We start from the raw sequence: 20221 nt of genomic DNA, 5'->3' as shown, positions 1-20221 counted from the left end.
TATCCTTGTCAAACAATAGGAAATCTATAAGGAGGTAGCCACTAAAGCATGCATACCACTATTCGAGAATCCCAAAATGAGCTTAAGGCATAACTAGGGATGGTGCAAAGTCTCTTGGAGGGAATGGAGTAGATCAAGGAGCTATGCTTGTTAACCACCGATCCAACAAGACTGGAGGTCATAAGAAACCTATTGTAGAAGGGATATAGAGAACATGAAATAAGGGATGGTGCAAAGTTTCTTAAAGAGAATGGATTAGATCAAGGAGCTATGCTTGTTAACCACCGATCCAAGAAGACAAGAGGTCATAAGAAACCTATTATAGAAGGGATATAGCAAACATGAAATAGAAATGATGGGACTAATAGAGAAAGAATCTTCTCCCCCCTAATTCTCCACTAATCTTGGAACCACCAGCTACATTGACCCCTCCCATAGATCTATTTGATATTCCCAACTTTGACTTTAGAGAACCAGTGGATCACCCAATGGAAGGAATCCCAAAACAAAAAGAAGCTTATGAGGCCATGATTGAGAAATTGTAGGCACGGTTGCAGAAGGTCATTGATTGTTCCCTTCCTTCAAAACTTCTGGTTAATGTAGGGCAAGTAAATCTTGAGGAAGCAGTGTAAAAATGCCAAGCACAAGAAGAATCCAACTATACAATGATTTTTGACTTTAAGGTGGATGAGGGAAACAAATTCAAGGAGCCACTTTCCCCACATACAATATGAGTGCTCATTAGGGCAACTAAGAGCATAACAGAAAAGTGGGCAGGGAAACTTGATGTAGAAGCTTTCAAGAAAGCTTACTAGGTCACAGGAGGCAAAAGCAAGTATCTCACAATGAAGCCATAAGAAGCATGGCTAGGGCAATCGGAATGGGGACACCTCATCTTGGAAAATGACAAAAAATATTGGCATGCCTTTGTCTACTCCAGCAACATCACAAAGGTGAATCTACTCCATTACCCCTACCCTTGTCGACATGGCAAGAAATACACAGAAGAAGAGCATGATAGGTATAACTTTCCCAAAATCCCCAATATAAGAGCCAATGACAAGAAGAAGTCCTACATGTTCTAGCCACTGAACTCATCCCATCATTTACCATCTTTGTGAGAGGATTCACTAATTGCTCTGATCCTTCTTTTATCATTACTTGCAACTATCTCTATCTCTCATTACTCTACTCTAGCAACCAATGATGCCATATGAGGAGTGACTCCCATCTCTATTTTTTGATGCAAAAATAGGAATTGACCAGGTGATGATGATACAACTTCATCTTTGAGCTGCATTGCCTCAATATTGTGTACTATATACACAATATACACATTCATATAGTCAATTTGTACTATATACACATGATCCATTCTACTTTATGTCACCCCTGCAACTGTGTAGTTCATTGAAAGAATACATGGTCAGCAGCATGGGATGCATTGAGCATATACTAAGGCTAGTTCTTGAGTAGTGTGCTTGCTTGTCAAATTATTCTACTAATCTAGTATTTATATTTATTGGTCCATTTCTTAGCCCATTCTCCCACATCACCACTTTAGGGCACATTAAGGACAGGGCATCCGAAGCTTGCTTGGTAGACTTGTCTCCTTGAAGTTAGTGCAACACCAAAACCTTCCATGAACTGGGTCCTCAAGTGTTGGACAACACTCCCAGTTTACTTAGAACTCGACCCATGTTCTAGTTCCACTCCACAAGCACTTCAAATCACTAACAGGTAGTCATCGTAGTCACCCCCCTTAGGGTGTGCACCACAACATGACAAGTACTTGGAGTGCTTGAAGACCTATCAACACCAATGGTCCACACCTGTCTCTTTCTACAAACTTCCTTACCTCCGACCTCCATAGCTCTTCTTGTCTCCACCCTATCCAATCCTCACCATCACCATTTGAGCACCCCCTCCATCAAAATTGCTACATCCATTATCCGAGTACCCTCTATCAATCTTATCTTTGAGAGTCGAGCTCTTCTCTTGTGCAAATTTTCAAAGAGTGACATAGGAAAAGGAACCAAAAGTATGGAAAAGAGAGAAGTCAATTAGTGTAATATTCCCGCCATAGCGCTTCTTTCATATCAAGAAACAAATTCGAGCTTGAGATGTTTTAAAAATTACTCGTCGAGCTATCACATAAGTGATCGCACATAATTTTCTTAATATCGAGTCTCGCATTAAATCAATTCCTCAATCTGACACGAGAAGAGGCCTCAATATTCCTAGCCAACAAAAAGCCAAGATGCCTCGTAAATAATATTACGACGGCTTGATCATATAAATTTTCCCGCATTATATTTGATTCGCCATTCTCGATTCCATTTAATGCGTAAAAAATTGCATTGATTTCGTAACCGCAAGACAAATCGCAAAAGCCTTAATTGGTAGACGAAGAATCCATAAGAACGAGCATGATATTGAGTAAGTTAAGTATCAAAGAGTATGACACGACTTTATAAACTAGAAAATCATGAGGTAACCTAGCCAAAAATCACCAGATGAAGTCATTTTGAAGTAAAAAAGACATTTTTGAAAAAATAGGCCAAAATTCATGATGTTTTTGATGCTTGGAGGGAGAGAAAGCATAAAATAATCATCCCCATGCACCATCCAATAGGTAGGCAATCAAAATGCATTTTTAGTAAAGCTCAATTGGCTCTTGACAAGTAGCCAAAAGAATGAATCGACTGCACGCTCCCCCTCATGCCTATAAATATAAATACACCCCCTCTCCTTCACAAAAAAGCAAGAAGGAAGCCCTCCTGATGATGGAAAAATTTATCTACTTATCTTATCCATTGAAGCTTGAGTCTTGAAAGAGTAAAATACACCCCTTCTATCTCATTTCCATTTTCTCTACCCCCTGTTACACCTTCATTCCATACAACCATATCGCCAAGCAAAACATTGGTGAAATTTTTTTGGATGACCACCAACTCTCCCTGAACTACCACGTCAATTTTGCCTAACATTCATGGCTCCCTGAGGTCGCAGAAATTGAAAAGACCCATTTGAAGCAAGGGAAGCAAGAAACGCGACTGATGGAGAAAATGACGCAGTAGGAATTGACGAAACCCCCATTATAGCAAACGTGAGAGAGTTAACATCTTATCGGTTTGGAAAAAATTAATGTTTTATAAGCTTATCGCTATATTTGGCTTTAAATGATTATAAACACGTTCTAAAGAAAATATATATGAACTGTTGCTTAAGAAAATAACCTAAGTAATATAATAGTTAGCTATTCAGTGAAAAGACTCTTTCACTTGGAAAAAGATGATATGCCTGTCATTAATAAAATATCTTAATTATGGTTTATTTCATGATATTTATTGTTATTTCATTAATGACACATGTAATCATAATAACAAAAAAAAGGTAGACGATGTTAGGGAAGGGAATATTTTATAATGTTCCCTTGAAAGTGAATATCTTTATTTCATTTTGCTAATGATAAAAGTATGCATATGAGTTTTATAATAACTTATAGAAAATTATTTAGATAATATTATAAAATAATCAATACATTAAATCAACAGAAAATGGTATAGAAAAATATATACTAGATATGCATAAATTAGGTGTGCAGTAATAATTCGATATATGAAAGATGAAAGAAAAATTACACTTATGATTTTTGCATTGCCTAGAATAAAGTTTTCAAAAAAACAATCAGCATTACACTTAGGACATAGCTAAATGAAAATTAATCTTTCTAGATAATGTTGAAAGTTTGCAAATGATCAGACATTGTCGATCAAACCATAAAATATAAGTAGAATAAAATAAAAATTATTTTTTAATTAAAAACACACGTAATATTAAATTTAATGATTATATTAGCGAGAATGTCAATATCATGAGTTGATCCAAGTATGAGTCAGCGAGAGAACTAACCTAAAATATCAAGAGTGTTGAAGCAAAAACAACTATGAAATACTCGACAACCCTGAAACTATCAGTATTAGGAAATTAAATAAATATTGGAAGTCTATAGGACTTGTTGGACATTGATAAGAATTTGTCGAGATACAAATTCTAAAGTCTAAATAGACTTGGAAAAGCATTTGAAATCTTGCTAAACACGGGTTAGGGCAGGGCATTGCATGAATTGCTTGCCATAGGTATAAATGCCCATCTTATCTTTTAGGAAAGAAATACCAAAATTTTCATAAAGACAAAATAGACTTTAGATTCGCGAAATAACTTACAGATCCCAAAATAGAGTTGTAAGTAGGAAGCGAAACCTTGAGACTAAGGTGGGACCTTAAAAGAGAAACCCTAGATTTGGGTGGGGCTTCTTCCTATGCTAAAAACACTTCCTACTGTTTCTTTTTTATTTGTGCATGCATTGATGGTTGCACAAGAAAGATTGATTATGTTTGCATAAGTTAGATCTGATTGTAAATATATAATTAGGACAATAAGAGGAAAGATTGCGTTATGCCTCCCCCACGGCTAGACATGGAACCCTGCTCCAAGGGGGATCGTTTTGTATTGCCGTGAGGAGCTTTGGACCAACCCGACGGGCAAGAGGTCACTCGATGAGGAATCCGTTAGGTAGGAGGAGGTGGGAGTGCCAGGGGGGACTCTGGCCACAAATCTCTCGATCACTCCAAGTAATTGCTTGACCCTCACACGAATCAGGATGGGATCTTGGAGTCCTTGGTACTAGTGAAGGGACATAAATCTTGGAGGGTTTCTTTTCTTTTGTGCAGATAGAAGGGATTTTTTAGTGAATAGAGGATTATCTTCTATCTAGGTTCTATGTAGGCAGAAGGGAAAAACCATTGTAAATAACTTTGCAAAATATGTTTTGCCAAAAGACTCTTTTCTCTATCTTTGTGTTGTGCCCTAAAAATTACGCGAATGAACCTATGATAATGGGTTAATTAATGAAGTTGCTTTTATATGACATAACTTAATGTGATAGGTAATTAGAAAACTAAAGAAAACCATTTATGGGAAGCGGGTGGGCGAGATCCCTGACGATCCGTCCTACCCGATGGGTGGTCTTGGTAAGTTGGGAGCTTCTCTCAAGAGATTGAACAAAATGTTAATTAGGAAAAAGTAGGTAGAGCTGAGCATTGACTTACCTAGGGTTAGGTCTTAAAACCTTGATTAGTAATTATCTTAGGGAAAAGGTCCAGCGACTGCGCTAGAACTCTGTTAAGGTTCCATGAATCCTAACCAGTTGCTAGAAAAAGGTGTGGTACTCCACGAACCAAGGGTAACTATGATCACTCCAGTTGGACGAAAAGCCCTTGTGGGACACCTCTGATGGAGCTACTTGATGCATCAAGACCTCAGTTGTCAAATTAGGACCTTGAGCTTGCGGGTTGATCCTTGTGGGGACGATCGGTACCTTCCATTATGGGGAGGACTTGGGAAACCTAGACGATAGACCCCGTGCATTCTTGTGAGTGTCGGGAAAAGCCGTCTAGGATAGTTCCTTGATGAACCACTAAAACATGTTTCCATAGGGAATTGTTAGGTAGGCACGTAACAATTAGCCAAAAGTTGGATAGGATGCTCAAGGGAAAGAGAAAACTCTAACTTGAGAATTCATGTATAAAAGTAATGAGCTTGAATGGAAATAGTTATTCTTTTGTGTGCAAACATAGCTCCTCTACCTTGCTCGCTCTAAAGTCTTGTATGTGAGAGAGAGTGTGTTAAGAGTGTGAGATTGATAGAGAGAGAGAGAGAGAGAGTGAGAGTGAGTGGTGAGCAACAAGGAAAGTGAAACCTCTATCATCCCCTCTAGTTCTTTCTCATGCCCACCATGCTTTCTCTTGTGTGACAAGGGTTATATAGGATTAAGTTGCAATGGAGTGCTCACTTGGATCATGGAGCTAGGCCTTGCTACCTTTTTGGTAGGAGGAAAGTGACCTATGCTTGATACAATGGTTTGTTTGTGACTAGGTGAGAGCTAGTCAATGATATGTGTGTTAAAGCTCTTGAAAGAATAAGAGTGTGCCCAATGGCCTTGGCATGTTGATCGTGTGTGGCACAACATTATGTCATTGATCAATATAAGCCACGTTGTAATGGTGATGCATGAAAGTTAAATCTCTCCACACCCTTTTCAAAAGTTATACTTCTTGTTATTAGCAACAACTAAGGAAGTATACATTAGAGGCCTTAAAGTAGACACTAATACATGTGGGGTCGACTATCTTTGATATTAGCCATTTCTTGAGTCCGTTTTCAACTACTAATTGTATTCTCAAGTCAGTCACATGCTTTAATACATGCCCAATGACGTTGTGACATTAGCTGTAAGTGTATCTTTGTGTTGCCACATAATATTGAATCCACAGAGTTATTGCACCACACAACATTGTGAATAAGGCTCTCAATGAAGGTGAAAATCATCTCACCAAAAATGATATTTACAAGCTCGAAAGGGATCACCCAAATCCTCTCTCCTATAATATTTCTCATAATTAGAAGTTATTTTATACATAACATGTCAATGAAGAAACAAGCATGGCGACTCACAAATGTTATATTGAGAAAAAAAGTATGCTATCTTGATAATGAATTTTGACATGGACACACATCTTGATTTCCTAAGTGAGTGTCCATGCTATTCCATTGACTATACAATTGGAGTTCATTAACCAAAAAATGATGGGCACAAATGCAACAAGAGAAAAATAGAGCCAAGAGAGCACAATAAGAGAATGGGTATAATCTCTCCTCATGTATGAATGACCATCTCCCTCGTGTATGTATTTATGGATTTGTATTTCTTAGCTTTCATGCTCAAAAATCATAAAAAGTATCATTTTGGGATTTTTTCTCTTTCTACATTTAAAACATGTTTTTGCCTAATAATTTTCTAGATATCACATATAAATAGAATCTTGAAAAAATATATATTTTTTCTATATGATATTATACTTTATAACAATAATAAATAAATGTTCACATAAGCCCATAAATAAATTCATGTAACAGTAGCACTTAAAATAATAATAATAATAAGCATGTGTACCAAATGTGCTCAATTGATAAAATAATTACATTTGCATATCTCCATCCAATCATCTACTCAACATAAACATGAAAAATAGTAGCTCCCTACCATCTATCCACCAAGCACAATGTGACTAGTATTAATGTGCATGAAACGTGTAGCAAGTCACTATTATGATGTGAATAGAAAAACGGAAATTCAATACATAAATAAATAGTATCTCATTTTGATGTTAATTCTTTATTGTGTGGACTTTCATTTTTGTATTTACTTAATTACAGTAACTTATTGCATACTACATATATGTGTAAGAAGTTATTATTATGCAATGAATAAAGAGATGAAAATACATAAAAGAGTAAATAACATCTTATTTCCATCATAACAAAAATAAATTGTTACTCTCTAAATGAAGATAAACATTTACTACACTCTCTAAATTTTCTCTCTTAGCAATGCATGTAATAGTAAAAAAAAAACACAACATACTATATTTGAAATTAATATGCATTAATGAGGGAGAAAGCATTTAGAGAGTAAGATATCATATAATTCCTAAATATTAGAGATAGTATAAAAATAGAGAGAATAAAGAAAATTTAGAGCGAGTGTGCATGTAGAGAGAGTATTTAGGCGAAATGATCTTAGCTCCATGACCATGATCACTCATAAGGGAGTATTTCTAAGCTCAATCACAAAAGACTTGTCCAAGCTCATTTGAACATATAAAGAAAGTTATCCAAGCTCAATCCTAAATAGAGTTTTCCATGATCCATCAATCATAAAGAGAGTTAAAATGAGCTTGGCCCCATTTTCAATATCACTTGTTAAGATATTTTGCAAAGCTCAATCTCAAAAGATATTTTCCAAGCCCAATCTCAGGGATCTTAGAACTAGAATTAATATCAACCCTTATGTGAGTGAAAGAAACTTGGCCCTAAGGCAAGCTTAGTCTCAAAGAAACTTCAAGCTAGCTTGACCCAATGTGTAAGCCTAGCACAAATAGGGTTGGTTGACTTCAATTTGAAGGAGAGTTGAAAAAACCTTTGTTGCATGATGAAGCTCAATCTCAAAGATATTTGAATTGAACTCAATTCAAGGTCTAATGTGAATCTAAAAAAGAGAGTTGAAATGAGCTTGTCCCTAGGGCCAAGCTCAATTGTAATGAGAGTTGGCTAATCTTGATAAAAATCTTGGAGTTGAAGTGAGTTTGGCCAAATGTCCAAGGAAATTAATCATAAAGAGATTGATCTATTCTCAATATCGAATAATTTTGAAATGAACTTGGCCTTGGCCCCACAACCAATTTTAAAATCAAAGAGAGTTGAAATAAGATTGGTCCCAAAAAGATAACTTGAACCTTATAGAGAGTTAAAGTGAGATAAGCTTGGGCCTAGGGTCAACATCAATCATCATGAGGGGAATTATCCAAGCTCAATGTCAAAGAGAGAAAATGAGACCTCAAGGCCAAGGCAATCCATAAGATTAGTTCTATGGCCTTCATCAATTTCCCAGAGAGTTAAACCTAGATGCACTAGAATTGCTATGCATCAAGATAGGGTATAAGTATTTCATGGAGAGTAGGAGCTCAAGGTGCAATTAGATGATTCCTATGAGGCTTACAAGAAATTCGTAATTGAGATTAATCACTAGATATAGGGTCTTTAGGTGTAGCTAAAGGAGTGCAACCTAGGCTTAGAGCACTCACCACCCACATGGTTTGACAAATCCATCATCCATTGTTGTCATATGATTTTATGTTCATAGTATGAAGGTAGATGAGATCTCATAGCTCCATGTATTCAAGGGTTTTTACACATAACATGACAAGATAGGTTGTATGATATCTAGAGTCATTGCAGAGTCTTGATTTAGTGGTTAACTCACAAAATAATGAGGTTGGACTTAATAGGAGAAGGGAAAGTAAAGTAAGTCCATAATCAAGAGTTAGAAATCATGTGATTTTGTGTAGGGGAATAAGTGAAGACTTGTGGAAATTTTGTGGAAAAGGGAAAGTAGAGAGAGAAATGAGGAGATGACATCATGGAGCATGGAAAAAGAAGGATTCTTGTGGCTCATATGAGCTTTGAGAAATAGGAAAGAATAGGAAACTCATAGTGAATATACTAATGTCATCAGTTTTCATATTGATGTTGTCAGTTTTCAACTTGAATCTTTGGTCACAAGGGTCAACACTTAATGCATATGCTTATAATAGGTAAATATTTGAAGTATATAAAGAGCCTACTCTAGGGTGATTTTGGGTAGCATTAAAGGTGGTTTATTACTATTATAAATAATAGTAAAATAGGGCTAAAATCATGCATTAAGGGACATATAAGGATTTCATTGGGTTATTGGCTTACCATTTCTTGGTTTCATACTTGAATGATGGTAGCTACTATATGCTATAGATTTTCTTTGATTGGATAATATGAGATTTGAAGATTATGTGCTTGTATAAAGCCTATACATAGCAAATGATTGTCCTATAATAGGGTTATCTATGATTTCTCATCTTAGAGCTTTTGGCTATCATCCCAACATAATGTATTGCACTCATACATTGATTGCATGTATTGGACTTGCTTTGATGTACATCATATGAATCAAAGGTCTTTGTGATAGCTTCAATTAGCATTTCTCTATTCTTGAATTGTTTTCATATTCTCATTTCTTATTATCCAAACCATACTCTTTGCATTCTTATCTCTTAAATCTCTATGGTTAATACCCCCATGACATTTGGTGAACTTGATGTGAAAGTCATTGGAAGGATGTAAGATGGGTGATGCATTAGGTTTGGTTTCTTCTATAAGAGCATGTGAAAAGATGAAGTAGTTGATTTAGACTTTTAATATGTATTTGCAATCACAACAGTAATAGAGTTGCAACAGCAACAATGGATGCAAGATTTTGCAAAAATTGAAATCTATAGTGGCTAAGGCTTGTGGAAAAGGAATTAAAACTATTTAATGATAATAATATTTTGAATTAGATGCATTTGTATATAGTGAAAATATAAATTTTTGGGAGTGCACAAGTTACATGGAGCTAGTACTTTGTTTGGCTCATCATACATAAGTTAAAAGTGTGCATTACTAAATTCTATGTGAAGGAGCCAAATTGGACTGAATTTAAAAAGGCTTTAAGAGAAGATTTATACATAGAGGAGGCTAATTTGGTTTCTCATAGAATATTCCAAAAGTAGGTAACTAAGCCTAGCAAGGGACTTGTAACTACTACATTGATATATGAATTTGAAAGCATATATTATTACTTAGATGTAGCAGAGTAGTTGGCTCTAGAGATACAAAAAGTTGAGATTTTTTTATAGGCAATAGATCTTGCCTTATATGAGAGTTTGAAAGATCCTTTGGAAGATTAAATAACGGAAATGAAGTAGGATCTATTGCCTTAATGCACTTGTGAAGAAACAAAGAAGAAGGGCTACATTGCATGTTGGGACTTTGCCCTACCACCTCCGGAAAGGCACAATAGAATCTACAATTAAGCCAGTTATGACTATGGCTATACCTCCTATACCTATAGTGAAAGAGAATGCCATGGATGATTTAGTGAAAGGGATGCACAAACCTACATTTTAAGGTTATGAATTTGGATGAAAACGGACATGCTACATCCCCTAAGCCTCCTCGGTTCAAGAGGGCTTTATTCATCATTATATAAGGTGTGATAGATCCTAGTATGATAGATGTGATTGTGACATGTATCAAGATCCATTAGAGAGGGTTTTAATCTTTATGAAGGATGAAAAATTTTATGCAAAAGAAAGAGGTCTTCCTCTTGATTTGAATTTTGGAAAAGGAGAAATGTAAAAATTATTGGATGATAAGGCTATCAGAATTGCATACATAATTGTGCATGTTGCTGTGTGTTGTAGATACTGTGGCTAATTTCAATAGTGATAAATTGTGAAAATACCATTGAAAACAATGTACTACATGTTTGTTCTTTGGACATGTCCCAAGTCATAGAAGGGTTTTCTTAGCAGGAAGGTTTATGGTTGAAAGAATGGATTGATACAATTATAGAAACAAAATACAAGGCTGCAGATAAAAATATCAAGCTGGTTGCTATGCCACTACCACTTGACAGTGATGGGATGCATGAGTTAGTGTCTAGATAGCTAAGTTTGCGAGATCCAAAGGGCATTGTGTATAGGTCTGAAACATTGAAAGAGCTGAAAATTAGCTATAATGCATTTCTTTTGCCCTACAAATAGGAAATGTTTTGAGTGGATATTATCTAGACATGGGAAGACTTTTGTAATTCAACCAATTGAAATAAGCAATGTGGATTTGAACGTAGTGGCTTTGATGGTGATATTTACAATTCTATATGTTTCATGGAATTTGAGGCTGATTTCTATGCCATGGGCTTATTTTCCTAAGCAAATGGAGTGGCTAAATTGTTAAATATGCGGGATCTAGAGCATGGCAGATGCGGAAGCTATAGAGGTTGGAAGAGAAAGAGTGAGTTCATGAGGACACTAACATGACTGACTATTACATAAGTGAATTAGGTTCCAAGATGGAAGCTTGGACTCATAAACACAATCTTGTGTATTGACTGACAATGACACATAGACTTTACTAAAGGACAAAAGTACTATGACATTGCATTAGAAAAGAGAGCAAGTACAATTCTTTATAGGAAACTAGATGGTAGCACTTCTCCTACTATGCATATGGGATTCTAGTCCTGAGTCCTCACTACTCCTTTCAAAGAGACCGAAGTAGGTGTGATTGCAAACATCTCAACACCCTCCTCAATCACAACCAGAAGTACAAAGCATATAGAGGCTTTAGTGAAACCAACACCTCCAAAGTGTGGGCATACCATAAACATGGCAAAACACCAGAGGCTATTGTAGAAAAGGCTAAGTGTGGGTACCATAAACATGATGGACATCCAGAGGCTGTAACAGGGTCCTCAAAAATTGTATAGAGGCTGTAGTACAAGGCTACATGAGGAGTTTACAAGTTTATCTTCGAAGCATTAGGGCTAGGCAATACAAGGCTAAAAGAGTCTATTGGAATAAAAGGATTGATGAGGTTTGTCCTTCTCTTGGTGGTTTTCTTCTTCTTCTTCTTCTTCTTTGGCTCCATGTTCTTCTTCTTCTTTAATAGCAACTAGATAAGCCTTTTGGGACCTCTTTCTTCTGGCATGGCAAAACTTCTCAGTGTGTCGATCCTTTTGCAGAAGTCATAGAAGAGTTGATCCTTATTGCCTTTGTACCTATTGCCAACATATAATGCTTGTTCATCTCTAGAGGTGCTTGGTTCTTCCTTAGTTTTTAGCTTCTTTTCCTCCTCTAACAGTGATGCCGAGATATCAACAAGCTCAAGGTTTGGCATATTGATTAGAGTTGTTGATACATTATTATATTCAAGAGGCAAACTTTTAAGTAGAACACCAATGCAAACATCATCTTCCTTTTTAATGTTGATTCCTACAAGCTGGGTTAGAAGTCCTTCCATGTAATTTAGATGTGTGGAAAGTGATGTGTTGGACTTTATTTCAAGCTTGAAAAATTCAATCAAGAGACCATACTTTGATGACTTAGACTATGCACCAAACAAGGTGTCAAGTATCTTCCATGTATCCTGTGAAGTATCCAGTTATCCACATGGTGGATATAACTGTCGTCTAGCTCCAGTTTGATAATGGCATGAGCATTATCATCATTATTTTTTCAAGTGACTGCAAGGTACGCATCACGAGGCTTATTTTCTTTTCTAGTGGTAATGGCCTAGAGGCCCTTCTACATTAGGATGAGTTTGATGCGGGTTTGCCAGGTGTGAAACCCGACTCCTTTGAAGCGAGCTGATGAAGAGTATTTTCCCATGTTGGATTTGTAGGGATAGCAGAAAATCAACTTCATAATTCTCAGATTTTATCAGTGGAAGAGCAGATTACAGTGTGTCAAGAGACACAAGTAATGACAGTGTGAAAACACACTATGTAAAGTCTATGTCGGAGTTGATGTCGAACTTGAATCTTCTTAGTTCGGGATCGTCGAGCCTTCTTCAATATTTCCAAGTCCTTCCCCTTCTTGATTTGATGCTGGGACAATAGATTAGAGTGGCAGTGGGTTGCTTTAGATGGCAGGAGAGAGAAAATGATGAGATTTTTGAGCTTAGGTGAAAATGGCTATGGAGTCACAGTTAGGGTTTTTTGGGGGGGTTGGTTTTTTTGACATTGCAGGAGCTATACTTGATGATTTTCAAAACTTTTTTTAATGGAAATGTAGCTAACTTGATGCTCTATCAAAACCCCATAATGATGATCAAGATCACTTGGGAATTCAGGCATGCAGAGTGGACGACGATAGTAGGCACAATTTTGGATAGATCTCAACATTTTGAATAATGCTAGGGGCAAAGAGCACTAATGTTAACAATTTATGAGCCAAGAGGGAGTGCCACAAGTGGAGGAAGAGATGTTTAGGAGAGAGTTCATGAAGATATGCTTTGTATTGAGAGATCTAGGGACTCCAAGCAGGGTATGTCCTGCAGGTTACAGTTCTAGGCTATGGTAGTGACTAAGAATTTTCACAATGCTTTGCTTGCCCAATGTCAGTGATTGATGTGTTAATAAGAAGATCTAAAAGTAGAAAAAAAAATTTCCAAAAGGAAGATCCAGAAGATTTGACTTGTGGAGTGAGATATTAGAGCTTTAAGCTAACAGGGTATTGCTGGCTATGGCTGCCATGGAAGCTCAAGTGAAGGTAGAGTTGAGAGATGAAGTCATGGGCTGGAACTAAGCTGACCAAAGGTTAAGCTAAGAGAGAGTAGAGGAGAGCTAAGTCAAGCTAAGCCATGCTCGAATGGGCTCTGATACCATGTTAAATATGCGGGATCTAGAGCATGGCGGATGCAAAAGCTATGGAGGTTGGAAGAGAAAGAGTGAGTTCATGAAGACATTGACATGACATGACTGTTACACAAGTGAATTAGGTTCCAAGATGGAAGCTTGGACTCATAAACACAATCTTGTGTATTGGCTAACAATGACACACAGACTTTACTGAAGGACAAAACACAATCTTGTGTATTGTGCATTAGGAAAGAGAGCAAGTACAATGCTTTATAGGAAATTGGATGGTAGCACTTCTCCTACTGTGCATATGGGATTCTAGTCCTAAGCTCTCATTGCTCCTTACAAAGATACTGAAGTAGGTGTGATTGCAAACATCTCAACATAAATGAGAAGATACAAATGAAGACTATGGTGCTATAATTAGCACTATATTCAAATAGATAGGTTATTGTGGCCAAGAAGAATGGTGCATTGAGATTTATCCAAGGTACATAGCTAGTCAACAAAGTGCAATATTGGTGTGTATCTTGTGATCAATACGTTTGTCAAGACATTACCTGGTAGAGAAATTTATTCTTTGGGTGATTTATACTTAGGGTATGACTAGTTCTTGTTGGCAGTGGAGAGTAGGGATATCATTACCATGATGGACTTAAAAAGGGCATTGTAACAAATTGAATAGTCACGGGAGGATCACATTTTCCAATTGGTCAAAATGGCAAGTTTGAAAGCTATGATGAGAGTAATTGTGCTTTTCTCTTAAAAAAGGAGGTTGCTTTCAGTGGAAACTAATATAATAGACATTTTTTTTTTGGTTTATTATGCTACAGGCTACATGTTTTTTCACAATTGGGTCATTATCCTAGTTTGTAAGAGCCTAAGCCTCTAAAAGAGAGGTCATGGATTCTATTCCCATGTGCGACGTCATGGCAATTATTGCCTTTAATGGCTAGTGGACTTGTATATTCTACTTTTCATGGTATATAATATTGGATTCATCATGCTTCTTGCCATGTGACATGTGTGTACACATTTTAGCACTTAAAAAATAAATATTAATATATGAAAAAATCAAGTTTAAATTTTGAATATCAAAAGTCCCTCCAACTCCCTTTACAAGTTTCATGCAAGGAGATGTTCTTGGGAAGGGACCACTTTTTTAAAATAGGAAAATAACACAAAACCACTTAAATTTTTGGAGAAACCACCATTGGAGTAGTCAGAGGTGAAAAAGAGAGAAGATAAAATGTGCACACCACCCCCTCTCCTACCGGGCCACCTTAAGCATGTAGCTACATGGTATTGATAGAATAAAAGATAGATGTTCAAGCATTTTAGAGGTCACAAGGTTTTTAGGTGCATGTGTCTTTTACCTCATAAGCATACCACATTTTGTCTATGTAGCTGATGATCTATATCAGTTTATTATGGAAAGGACAAAAATTCCAATTGAGTAGAAAACATACCATAGCCATGAAGAAACTAAAGAGATTGTTGAATTTTGCACCAACATTGAGGAAGGTTGATTCTTCAAAGGGAAAGCCTATTGTTATTACAATGGACACTATCCTGATTGGTATTGGATGGACAATTGGGCAAGATGATGAGGAAGGAAATAAATATGCAATTAGATTTGGAGCAAAAGTATTAAACGAAAGATATAACAGATACTTATAAGTGAAGAGGAAACTATGGGGCATTGTGACAACCCTAAAATTCAATAAAGAGTACTTTATAGGTGTGCATGTGGTTGTTGAAACTAACTCTTTCCATTATTGGGGATGGTTGCTTGTTCTAGTATATTACAGGGAGAAATAATTGAGTTGTAGACATGTTATCTAGAGTATGCTTTGAGGATGAAGATAGGATAATTGATGATGAAGAAGAGGGTGAATTTACTACTAAAAATACATATAATACTGTTGGGGTTGAATTGGTGGCTATTGTAATTGTAGGTACAACACTTGTTAATATAGGGATAACACTAAATACAACAAGTATAACATTAAATGGGTAGATATAACCACTGAAAAAATGAATAAAACAATAAATAAAGTGTATTCAATGATAGATAAAGCTTTGATAGTAGAGAAAAAGCACTTTAGATGTTATATTTTACCTTTAGACATATTCTTGGAAGACTTACATGCAAGGGAATGGTTGAAAACAAGGTAGTACCTTACTACCCTATTTAAGAGACATGAATCCTTTGAAGATAAATATAAAAGAATTAAAAGAAAGACAAATGGGATTTTTTTGAAACATCAATATCTTTGGAATCTATTATTGATAGAATCAAAATTATAGGTAATGAGTGAGTTTCATGAGAGTTTGTGGGTTGGTCATAGAGGTGTTTGGGGCACATTTGAGAAGATTAAGGAAATACATTGGTGGCAGGGAATATATCACGACATTTTACAATTTGTGGAATCATGGAGTACCTACCAAATGTATTTAGTAGTGAAACATAGAGGCGGGTTGTAGCCAATCTATCCTTTGTCTCTTCATTATAAATGGGTGGTAGGTTTGGTCACCATGTGTACAAGGCTTTGGTAGATGAGATACCTCTTGCTTGCACATGATGTTGTATGTAAAGTTCTCTTGGAAGAGGTCTTTTGCACTATGGTTATGTAGGCAAGATTAAAACTAATAGAGGGGAACTAGATGCCAATAAGACTTGTGTATTCTTCTCTCGTTTGGGAATTAAGCTTGCATTAACTTCAACATATAATCCAAAGGGTAATGGGAAGAGTGAGAGGGGTCATCCATCTATCATAAAGGCATTGGAAAATTCATGTAAAGGTACAATAAAAGACTAGCCATGGTTATTAGTATATGCATTATGGGTTGATCAGTAACACATAATGCAGTGTACAATAAAAGACTAGCCATGGTTATTACCATATTCATTATGGGGGCCTAATTAGATGATACATAGTGCAACAACTAGATATATGCACATTGAATTGATGTATGAAAAAAAACCTATTATGCCTATTGAAGAGGTGGTTGCCACATGGATTATGTTACCTTGGAAGGGTTGAGTAAAGAAAAACTGCTTACTCTATGCATTTGGCAGTTAGAGAGGAGACCAAAAGTTATTGAGATAGCAATTACAAGATTGATGGTAGTAAGGCTTCACAATAAGAAAAGATTTGACGAGAAGCACAAATTCAGGCCAAGGGCAATATAGGAAGGAGATTGGGTTTCCATTTATGACAATAGCTTAGATAACAACAACAACATTATTTGAAAGGTCTCAAAATGGTGGTTTGGTTTGCATGTAGTGAGACATGTATGTGATAATGCTGTCTATTCTCTCAATAAGTTAGATGGGGCAGCATTGAGGATTCCAATTGTAGGACAATGGATCAAAGTCTTCAAGAGACATAAGTCTGATGCATATGAGGTAAAGGGTCTAGATACTAGTACTTCCCAAGACAATGTTAAGGGGGAGGATTATGAGGATGACATTGAGATGGATGAACAAGGATCTAAACTTGTAGAAGCATAATAGTTTGGCATATTTTAGAGGATGTACAAGTTTGGAGGGGGTAGATGCCATACAATTTTATATCCATACTATGAGGGCAGATGAGATCTTGTAGTTCCATGCATTCAAGTTTCTATACACATAACATGACAAGATAGGTTGTATGAGGTTTGGAGTTATTGAAAAGTCTCTATTCAGTGGTTTAGTTACAAAGTAATGAGGTTGGACTTAAGAGGAGAAGAGAAAGTCAAGTAAATCCTGAACCAAGAGATAGCAACCATGTAAACTTGTGTACAAGAATAAGTGGAGAGTTGTGGACTTCTGGGAAAAGGGAAAGTAGAGAAAAAGGTGAGGAGAGGACTAGCATCATGGAGTGTGGAAAAAATGGCACAAACAAGCCTATTATGGGTAGCATCAAACTTGGAGGAGAAAGAAGGAAAAATCTTATGCAAGTGGAAGCTTAGGCAAGGGAGAAGAGGGATGAATACTCCTAGAGACTCAAGGTATTGCTTTGAGCATCCAAGAAGGGTTCTTGTCGCTCATATGAGTTGTGAGAAATAGGAAAAAATAGGGGAGTATGCTGAATATTGCTGCTCTGAGTTTTCTCCTTGAATCTTTGGTCACAGGGTCCAACACTTGATGCGTATGCTTATCTACAATAGGAAAATATTTGAAGTATATGAAGAGCCCACTCTAGGCTGATTTTGGGGCAGCATAAAAGTGATTTATTATTTTTTAAATAATGGTAAAATAGGGTTGAAACCATACATTAAGGCTCATACAACAATCTTGTTGGGTTCTTGGTTTACCGGGGGAAGGGCAAGAAGCGAGCTTTTTGAGCGAGCATTTAAGTGATCTTTTCTGGGCAACCTCCATTTCTTGTTCCACATATTCCACATATTCTTCCTATTCTCTTATGCACATATCAAGCACCACTACCGCCCCTACTGCCACCACCACCACCTCTACTGCCACCTGCACTGCCACTGTCATTACCACCTCCACCGCTTTCACCACTATTGTCCCCTTCCATGTTCCCCCCCCCCCCCCCCCCCCCATGTTAATTTAGGTATCTCTCTCTCTCTCTCTTCCCCATCTTTCACCAATTATTCACTCTCTCCTCCCCATCTCACTCACTCACTCACTCACTCACTCTCTTTATTGGCAACTTCTCACTTCTCCCTCTCTTACACTTATCTTCTCTCTCACTTGCTCTCTCCCCTTGTGTCACTCACAAATACATATACACCCACTCTCTCTCTATCCCTCCTTCCTTTCCCTCTCTCTCTCTCTCTCTCTCTCTCTCTCTCTCTTTGTGTGTGTGTCTCCTTTCCCACCTCTCTCTCTCACTCAAATATAGAAACTAATGAATATTAGATCAAAGAGTACTAGACCAAATAAGCAACTCCTCTCTTTCTTCACACACACACACACACACACACACACACACACACACACACACACTCTCTCTCTCTCTCTCTCTCTCTCTCTCTCTCTCTCTCTCTCTCTCTCTCTCGGTAGTTTTTCACTTTTCCCTCTCTTGCACTCACCCTCTCTCTCTCTCTCTCTCTCGTGCGCGCGTGCGCACACACACACACACACACACAAACACACATATACTCTCTCTCTCTCTCTCTCTCTCTCTCCCCCTATCTCTCTCTCATCATACACACTTTAAATTAACAACTTCTCTCTATCTCACCCCTCTTAATTTTGCAAGGGTCATCCATCCGTTTTTCACAACCCTCTTATTACTACAAGGGTCAAGGGTTTGCATGAGGTAAATGATCTTAAACACTTTTAGCTAGCTGTTAATATTAGGACGAAAAGAATATCACATTATTAACCCACAAGCATATATACATTTATGTACCTCTCACTTTTATGTCCATTATTTGATATTATATCCTGATATCTTCCATTGCGCACACATAGGCAAAACTACATTGCACATGTTTTCACTACTTTCAATCACATGTTTTCACTACTTTCAATCGAGCATTATTGTGTGGACTTACTACAAGAGGGTAGGGTATCAAATAGTTTGTTACACTCACTGCAGTACGTGAGATATCTATTGTTTTTCACTTTGTTTGAATAGTTAATATCGAGAAAATAATAGTATCTCATTGTTACTCAATCCACTATGCACACATACATTCACATGCATGCATGTTTCTACACTCCACCCTTCCCTATATATTTTGCACATGCTCTGCTTACACATCTTGTAGTATTGCAATTGAGCAAATGCCTATATAGAATCTCCTTCACTTGCACATTCCTCTCTCTTTCTCATTTTCCCTCTCATCCTCATTTTATTGCGCTTGTAAATAAAAATAATCTAATAATTTTGAAAGTACATATTTGTCATGCACATCAAATATCAATCAAGTTCCATTGTTGGGGGGTGGAATTGGTGATCCCTAACAAAGTGTAGGACTGAACCACGGAAGCACGCTAGCTCAAAAGCATGTGCTCGAGAAGGATTGTGTCCATTGGCTTTCTCTCAAATGGGGGTGGGCATATAAAGGTGTTGGGTGGGTTCATTTGCATCTTCTCCATGCTATCATCCACAAATAGTGTTGTTGTTGCGGCCAATCAATGTCGTCAAAACATTTCATGAAAATGGGCTTTGTGTAACTCCTTTTGGCAAAAGTTGTTGTGGGAGTTGCTCTATACTTTCCTTGTCCATATTGGAATACAAAGGTTGGTGCTTGCTTTGATGACTTCACACATTCACTTCTAACCAATTGGAGCAGCTCACTTAAGTTGTCTTCCTTCATGGAGCTCCAGATGGCAATGTCAAACAATGTAGATATTTCCTTCAAAAACCTAGTGAGCCCTGGGCTGCAAAATCACCGAATACTTGCCCACTTCTA

The sequence above is a fragment of the Lygodium microphyllum genome, chromosome 6 (genome assembly GCF_053477565.2).
Source record: "Lygodium microphyllum isolate KBCC chromosome 6, Lygodium_microphyllum_v1.1.10, whole genome shotgun sequence".
NCBI lineage: Eukaryota > Viridiplantae > Streptophyta > Polypodiopsida > Schizaeales > Lygodiaceae > Lygodium > Lygodium microphyllum.
The sequence above is the reverse complement of the archived record's forward strand: the minus strand, read 5'-3'. Positions refer to the sequence as shown.